Genomic DNA, 9560 nt, shown 5'->3' on the forward strand with positions numbered 1-9560 from the left:
ATCTTACCTGGGGTCCAGGTGACATAATAAGGTAATGGCAGTCCTGGGACCTCTTAGCCAGGGTTCTGTCCTGTAAGTTTGAAGGATGCTTTTTATTTCCAAAAAAACATGTATGATTGGACGGAAAGCTCTAAAAGATATCCAAATCTGGAAGAAATAAATTATATTCTTAGCACAGTGCCTAGCACCAGGGTTATTTTATCAATTCCTCTAGATTTGTACTTTTATAACAAAAACTAGAGGCGTGGTGCACCGATTAGTGCACCAGTGGGGGTCCCTTGGCCAGGCTTGCTGGGATCGGGTCGAAACCAGCTTTCCGACATCCCCCGAGGGGTCCCGGATTGTGAGAGGGCAGTTCTTGGGTGATACACTCTGGAATCGGGCTCCCTCCTCTCTGGTTCCTGGCACATCACCGGAGAACTGCCATTGCCAAGTGACTGCAGCTCTGCAGCTCCTGCATTGAGCGTCTGCCCCCTGGTGGTCAGTGTGTGTCATAGCTACTGGCCGGTAGGCTGGTTGGTGGGTTGGCGGATCGGCCTGTCGGCTGGTCGCTTACGTTTTTATATGTATAGATGCTTGCTTATTGAAAAGGAAACACTGCAGAAGTATATAAAGAAAAAGTCCTCACCACCAGCCCATCCCCCAACCCTCTCCCTAGATATAACTGCCATCACAGCTGGTGGGAGTCTGAACTGGAAGTAGGCTTGAGAGGGGTCTGCATAGGGTGGGCCAGGCACTTTCCCTATGGATGGACAGACCTGACTCTGAGTCCCCATGTAGTGGTGTGCTAGTGGTATAGAGCCTCAGTTTCCCCACTTGTACATCTGCCTTATAGAGTGGTTGTGAGGATTAAGATGTGCCTGGCACACAATTGGTGCTCAATACTTGTCAGCTATTGTTACCCTTGCAAATTTTTCTGTATATATAGCTATTATATATGTATATATGATCTCATTTTACAAATGAGAATATGCACATTGCTCTGCAATTTGAATGTTTTCCTTTACAGTTATTTCAATAGGAATGTGTTTAGCTACAAGTAATGGAAAACTCAGAGAGATTTAAATATGTGGGGGTTTATTTTTCCCGTTTTCTCACGTGCACCCAGAGGTGTCTGCTGGCATTCCTTAGGCCCTTCAAGGTTCCATTCGGGACCTCTCTCTCTTCTCTGTGATCCCTGGTGCTGGCTTTTGCCCCCGGGCTTGTCATTTCGGGGGCACAACATGGCCACCACGGCTCTGAACATCGAGCCCATACGGAGGAGAGAAAGGGCAGCTCCAGCTACACCAGTTCCCTTTCATTAGAAAAGAAAAATTTCCCCAGGACACACCTCGCCCCCACGCCACAGACCTCCACGTACACAGAATTGGCCGGGTGCGTGTCCCACGGCGACCCCTTGCTGCAAGGGTTGCATCAACATCACAGTGCCTGCCGCCCACCGTGGGGCCAGAGCCGTGCTGCACCCCAGGCTGCTTTGGAGGCGTGTGCCCTCCAGAAGCGCTGCAGCAAGCGTCCTCCTCTGTGGGCCTGGACTGTGCAAGGCTTCCCTAAGTCCAGCTCTAGAAGAGGAACCGCTCTGTCAGAACATCACATGCTGACATCACCAGGACCTCAACCAGAAAACTCTCTCTCTCCCTGCAGCTTCTGGAAATGGTGAGGCCTGTAGAATGGAACTTTCTGTGGTATCGATGAGTCATGTTGCCACTAACAAATAAGTTTTGTCTTTCACATGGGGGTTCAACTGTGATTCTTCAGACATAATCATAGTAAGAGCTGACTCGTACCCGTGAATGGCTGCCAGGTGAAGAGAGAGGCAGGGCTCACAGTGTCCAGGTTTTCTTTGAACTCTGACCTTGTCATCTGATGAAGGGTTTCCCACATGATTGGTGCAAAGCAGTCACGCAGGGTGGACGTCATATCTTCCTTACAGAAATGAACTTGTACATTCGCACAAAAACCCATTCACACATATTTATAGCGGTTCTATTTGTAATTGCCAGAAACTACAAGTACACAATGCTCTTCGAGGGTGAATGGAAAACCTATAGTAGATATACAGTGGAATACTATTCAGCAATGAAAAGGAACAAGCTATTGTTACATGTAGCGCTGGATTGAATCTCAAAGGCACTGCGCTGGTGAAAGAAGCCAGTCTCAAGACTATATGCTCTACGATTCCATTTGTGTTATATTCTCAGCCAGACAAAATCACAGAGTTAGAGAACAAGTCCATGGTTGCCAGGGGCTGGGAGTGAGAGGAAGGGACAGAACACGGGAGTATTTTGCCTGATGGAACTGGTTTATATCCTGCTGCTAGTGATGACAACTTGAGTCTGTGTGCTACAGTTCATGCAGCTGTACATTTTTTAAAAGTCACTTCATTGCAAAGCAAAATACAAGTGGATCATGGGCAGTCTGCAAACTGTACTGGTCCATGAGCAGGTAGGTAGAAAAACTGAGAGTATTTATAGCACTTTTCAAATGTTATGCTTGTTCTGTTCATATTTATTAAAATGTAACTTAAATTCAACAATAAAATGTAATTTAATTTTAAATGAAATTGCAATCTAACACTAAACAATCAGGCCCTAAATTTTATAACTATTTTTAAATTTTATTATTTCCAGTAATTTTTTTTCCATTTAACTATTTTAGGTGTATAATTCATTGGCATTAAGTTCATTATTTTGCAACCACCATTCATCTCCAGAACTTTTTCATCTTCTCAATAAAACTCTGTGCCCCGAAACAATAATTCCCACTCGGTCCCCAGCAGCTGGTACTTTCTGTCTCTATGAATTTAATTATTCTAGGTACTTTATACCAGTATAAGTGGAATCATGCAATATTTGTCCTTTTGTGATTGCCTTATTCACTCAGCATAATGTTCGTCCATATTGTAGCATTTGTCTGAGTTTCCCTCCTTTTTAAGTCTGAGTAATATTCCATCCTATGGATACAGCACATTTTGCTTATCCATCCATTTGTCAGTGGAACACCTACGTTGCTCCTACCTTCTGGCTATTGTGAATAATGCTGCCATGAATGTGGATATCTCTTTGAGTCCCTGCTTTCAGGGTTTTTTTTTTAGGATGCATACGCAGAAGTAGAATTGCTAGCTCATAGGTTAATTCTATATTTAATATCTTGGGAAACTACTGTAACCCTTTCCACACAGCTGCACCATTTTACATTCCCACCAGCTGTGCACAAGGGTTCCAGTACCTCCACGTCTTTGCCAACTATTGCTATTTTCATGTGTGTGTATGTGTGTGTGTGTGTGTGTTTTATAACAGCCATTCTGATGAGTTCAGCGAAATATCTAATTTGTGGTTTTGGTTGGCATTTCCCTCATAATCAGTGATGTTGAGCATCTTTTCATGTGCTTATTGACCTTTCCAGTAACTCTTTTTATTATGCTTTATAAAGTATTTTTCACACCAGATTGGAAGTGAAACAAACCAACCCCTGCTTTTAAACAACTACGGGAGAAGCAGGGTGCCGGGCAGCCCTGGACGTGAAGAGTGAGGGGAGACTGGGTCCGCGGTCGGGAGGGAGAGGCATTGGTGAGTGTCCTTTATCCGCAGTCGTCCACCTTCCCACCGAAGGCTCTGCTGCCTCTGCCACCACCTAGCCCAGGCGGGCAGCTGAGCGCCGCGATCAGTCCTCGCAGCTGCGTCTCAGTGTTAGACGTTCGAGTTACCCAGTGATCTAAAATTGCAGCCCGTGACCTTTCAGCAAATGCCAAAGTTCTCTCAGGGCACCGAGGGCAGAAACCACAGAGCAGCTGCGGTGAAAAGCCCAGCAGGAGAGCGCTCCCAGCTCACATTTCTGTCCGGCCACTGCTGCTCTGGGCCCAGGAGCTGCCTGTGGCCTTGGGCCTTGCTCCGCCCAGGGAACCAGCTGCAGACCTGCTTCTACGTCCTGAGGACGAGCAGGACCCCCGGACAGAGGAGGGATCTCCCACCCGGGCCCTCTTTGTTAGCAATTCTGCTCCTAGGCTTTGCGGACACTCTCTCATGCAATCCCAGCATATGCTTTTTAAAAGAAGTTTTCAATCAGAAAAGGTTTTATTGTAAAAAACAATGTCATCCGGTAAAAATGCAAAAAAAGTTACGCAATTATATAGAAAATTTTAAAGAATCTGCACATTGGCCCCATGGGACTACGGCACCTGCTACATACTCGAGGGGTGACACAGGCGGCCATTTTACTCTGCTGCCCGAGGGGAATCTGGTTCCTCGCAGATTGCACCCACTGTTTCTCAGGCACCAATGAAATCAGCTTGAGGCTTAAGCATCAACTGTGTAGGCTAACAGGAAGGAAAGATGGTTACGCCAAGTCCAGTTTTCAATGTGTAAAAACATATAAGAAAGTGCTACATACATTCTAAAAATGCAAAACAAAGTTAAGTTGGGACTGGCATATGTTAAGCCTGTATCTTAATTTTGTAGTACCCGTTGTGTCTTCCACTTATGTTCTCATCATACTCTGCTTTTTTCTTTTTAACTTTTTAAAGACATTTTTTTAAAAAAACAGCATTTTAGGTTTACAACAAAATTGAAAGGCGGTATAGAGATTTCCTATTTCCTCTGCACCCACACATGCATATCCCCCCATTATCAACACCACCCACCAGAATGAATCGATTTAGCAAGGATGAACCTACATTAAAACAGTCTCTGCCCTAGCCGTTTTGGCTCATTGGATAGAGGGTCAGCCGGGTCCCCAGTTCGATTCTCATCAAGGACACGTGCCTGGGTTGCGGGCTTGATCCCCAGTAGGGGACGTGCAGGAGGCAGTCAATCAATGATTCTCTCTCAGCACTGATGTTTCTATCTCTCTCTTCCTCTCCCTTCTTCTCTGAAATCAATTAAAAATATATATTTTTAAAAAAACCACACACAAAAAAAACCATCATTATCATACAGAGTCCACACTTTGCATTAGGGTTCGCTCTTGGAGTTGTACGTTCTATGCGTTTGGACAAGTGTACAATAGCACGTGTCTCTATAATATCATACAGGATTTTTCATTGCCCTAAAAATCCTCTGTGCTCTGCCTAGCCATCTCTGCCCTCCCCCGCCTTACCCCTGGAAACCACTGACCATTTTATTGTTTTCATAGTTTTGCCTTTTCCAGATGTCATAGAGTTGGAATCATACAGAATGTAGCCTTTGCAGATAGGCTCTTTGCTTAGTAATACTCATTTAAGGTTCCTCTGTGTTTTCCATGACTTGATAGCTCATTTCTTTTTAGCACTAATATTCCATTCCCTGGATACGCCACAATTTATGTATTCATTCACCTACTGAAAGACATCTTGGTTGCTTCCAAATTTTGGCAATTATGTATAAAACTATTATAAACATTCTTTCCAGGTTTCAGTGGACATAAGTTTCCAGCTCCTTTGGGTAAAATGCCAAGGAGAGTAATTGCCAGATCATCTGGTAAGAGTATATTTAGTTTTGGTGGAAATTGCCAACTTCCCCAAGTGGGGCACCGTTTTGTCTTCCCCCAGCAGTGAGCGAGAGCTCCTACTGCTGCACATACTCGCCAGCATTTGGTGGTGTCAGTATTTTGGATTCTCCATCATTCTAATAGGTGCATAGTGGCATCTCATTGTTCTTTCTATTTGCACTTCCATGATTTGGAGCATCTTTTCATGTGCTTATATCTAAAAAGACATCACCATACCCAAGGTCATCTAGGTTTTCTCCTGTTATCTTCTGTAAGTTTTATAGTTTTGCATTTTGCATTTGGGTGTATGATCCATTTTGTGTTAAGTTTTGTGAAGGTATAAGGTCTATGTTGAAATTATTATTATTATTTTTTGCCTGTGGATGTCTGCTTGCTTTAGCACCATTTACAATAGGACTATCTTTGTTCCATTGTGTTACCATTGCTCCTTTGCCAAAGATCAGTTGACTATATTATTGGGAGTCTTTTTCTGGGCTCTATTGATCTATTTGTCTACTCTTTGCCAATACCACTCTGCCTTAATTATTGTAGCTTTATAGTAAGTCTTGAAGGTGGGTAATATCATCCCCCAACTTTGTTCCTTCAATATTGCTTTGGCTATTCTGAGTCTATTGCCTCTCCATATAATAAAATATTATTTTATTTATATTAAATATCCATAAAATAACTTGTTAGGATTTTGATTGGGAATGTATTGTATATAGATTTGTGTAAAGTTGGGAAAAACTGCCATCTTGACAATATTGAGTCTTCCTATCCAGGAACATAAAATTGATTTAGTTTTTCTTTGACCTCATTCATCAGAGTTTTATAGTTTTCCTTATATAAATCTGGTACGTATTTTGTTAGATTGATACCTAAGTATTTCATTTTTTGAATGTCAATGTAAATGACATTGTGTTTTTAATTTCAAATTCCACTTGTTCATTGTTGACATAAAGAACAGCAATTGGCTTTTGTATACCTTGAATCCTACAATCTTGCCATAGTTGCTTATTAGTTCTAGAAGTTGTTTTGTCGATTCTTTTGTATTTTCTACATAGTCAGGCCATCTACATGAACAAAGACAGTTTTATTTCTGCTTTCCCAATCCATACTTTTAAAAAAATATATAGTTTTTATTGATTTCAAAGAGTAAAGGAGAGGGAGAGAGAGATAGAATCATTGTTCAGCTGCCTCCTGCATGCCTCCTACAGGGGACTGAGTTTGCAAACCAGGATGTGCCCTGGTGGAGAATTGAACCGTGACTCCCAATTCATAAGCTGACATTCAACTACTGGGCCACACTGGCTGGACCCGATCTGTATACCTTTTGTTTCCTTTTCTTCCTTATGGCATTACAAGGATTTCCAGTACAACAGTGAAAAGAAGAGGTCAGAGGGGACTTCCTTATCTTGTACCTGATTTTAGTGGGAAAACTTTGAGTTTCTCACCATTAAGTACACTATTTGTATATTTTTTGTAGATAGTTCTTATCAAGTTGAAAAAGTTTCCCTCTGTTTCTAGTTTACTGAAAGTTGGCATCATGTATGGATTTATCAAACGTGTTTTGTGCATTTATTGATATGATCACTGATTTTTCTTTTTTAGTCTGTTGATGTGATGGATTACATTTATTGATTTTCAAATGTTGAACAGACTTGCATACCTGGATAAATCCCACTTGTTCATGATATATAATTCTGTCTATACTTTGGGTGATTTGATTTGCTAATATTTTGCTGATGGTTTTTGCATCTATGTTCATAAGATATTGGTGTGTAGTTTTTTTATTTTTTTCTTGTAATGTCTTTGTCTGGGTTTGGTATTAAAGTAATACCTCGTTGAATGAGTTAGAAAGTATTTCCTCTGCTCCTATCATCTGAAAGAGATTTTAGACAATTGATACTATTTCATCCTCACATGTTTGGTAGAATTCACCAGAACAGGTCTTGACCTTGTGATTTCTGTTTTAGAAGTTTATTAATTATTGATTCAACTTCTTTAATAGAAATAAGCCTATTCATAGTTCTATTTCTTCTTGTGTGAGTTTTTGAAGATGATCTCTTTCAAGAAGTTTTCCTAGGTTATCAAATTTATTGGCACACAGGTATTCATAGTATTCCTTTATTGTCCTTTTAATGTCCGGAGGATCTTTAGTGATGTCCCCTTTTTCATTTGTTGCTTTTTAAAATGTTTATTAAATTTATTGGGGTGACATTGATTAGTAAAATTATATAGGTTTCAAGTGCACAATTCTATAATACACCACCTATGTATCGTATTGTGTGTTCACCACCCAAAGTCAAGTCTCCTTTGTCACCATTTGGCCCCACTTTACCCTCTACTGCCCTCTCCCACCCTCCTTTCCCTCTGGTAATCACCATACTGTTATCAGTATCTATGAGTTGGTGTTTTGTTTTCTTTTGCTTTATCCCTTCATCGATTTCACCCAACTCCCCAACTCCCCTCCCCTCTGACAGCTGTCAGTCTGTTCTCTGCATCTATGAGTCTGTTTCTATTTTGTTTGTTAGTTTATTTTGTTCATTAGATTTCACATATAAGTGAAGTCATAAGGTATTTGTCTTGCTCTGACTGGCTTATTTCACTTAGCATAATACTCTCAAGGTCCATCCCAGCTGTTATAAAAGGTAAGATTTCCTTCTTTTTTTATGGCCAAGCAGTATTCCGTGGTGTAGATGTACCACAGCTTTTTTTATCCACTCATCTGCTGATGGGAACTTGGGCTGCTCCCAAATCTTGTAAATACCACTGTAATGGACATAGGAGTGTATATACTAGTATTCTCTTCAATTAGAGTTTCCAGTTTTTTTGGATATATACCCAGAAGTGGAATTGCTGGGTAATAAGGCAGTTCCATTTTTAATTTTTGAGGAAACTTCATATTGTTTTCCACAGTGGCTGCATCCCTCCCATTCCTTGCCAAGAGTTGTTTGTTGATTTATTGATGCTAGCCGTTCTGACAGGTGTGAGGTGGTATCTCATTGTGGTTTTAATTTGCATTTCTCTGGTGTTTAGTGACATTGAGCTTTTTTCCATATGTCTATTGGCCACCTGCATGTTGTCTTTGAAGGTGTGTCTACTCAGATCCTTTGCCAATTTTTTAATTGGATTGTTGGTTTTTTGGGTGTTGAATTGTATGAGTTCTTTATAAGTTTTGGATATTTGTGTCCTCTCTTTTTTTATTTAGTTAACCTAATAGAAACTTACTATTTTATTGATCTTTTTAAAGAACCAGCTTTGATTTTATTGATTTTCTTTGTTGATTTCTTGTTTTCAATTTCATTGCTTTCAGCTCTAATTGTTTTTTAAATAATTCTTTTTTACTGGTTTTTTTAGAGAGACATCAATTTTTTATTCCACTTATTTATGCATTCATTGGTTGATTCTTGTGCGTGCCCTGACTGGGGACCGAACCCACAACCTTGTCATATCGCGACAACACTCCAACCAACTAACCTACCCAACCAGGGCTCAGCTTAATTCTTATTATTTCTTTTCCTATGCTTACTTTGGTCTTAATTTGCTTTCCTTTTTCTAGTTTCTTACAATGGTTGACCTCAATGGTTCACTTTAGATTTTCCTTTTTTTCTAATATATACATTCAATGCTATAAATTTCCCTTTAAGCACTGCTTTCACTGCACCTCACAAAGTTTGACAAGTTGTGTTTTTATTTTTTAATTAGCTCAAAATATTTTTAAATTATTCTTGAGATTCTTCTTTCATCCACATATTATTTAGAAGTATGTTGGTGACTGTCCATGTATTTTGGTGTGTTCCAGTTAGTTTTCTGTTATTAATTTCTAATTTATTTCCATTGTGGTCTGAAAGCAGAGATTGTATGATTTCTATTCTCATGAATTTGTTAAGGTATGTTTTATGGTCACAAATGAGGTATATCTAGGTGTGTGTCTGCTGTTGTTGAATGAAGTAGTCCACCCGATGCTACTTATATCTTTTTTCATTTAATAAAGTTTTATTTTTCAAAACGTACAGCTGGAGGTACCTGTTGCTCATGCATCGTCACCAGCAGCTGGGGCCTCCCACCGTGGGTGTTTCTGGGGTAAGTTGCTTGAG

This window comes from Myotis myotis, unplaced genomic scaffold, assembly GCF_014108235.1.
Source record: "Myotis myotis isolate mMyoMyo1 unplaced genomic scaffold, mMyoMyo1.p scaffold_m19_p_12, whole genome shotgun sequence".
NCBI classification, from domain to species: Eukaryota; Metazoa; Chordata; class Mammalia; order Chiroptera; family Vespertilionidae; genus Myotis; species Myotis myotis.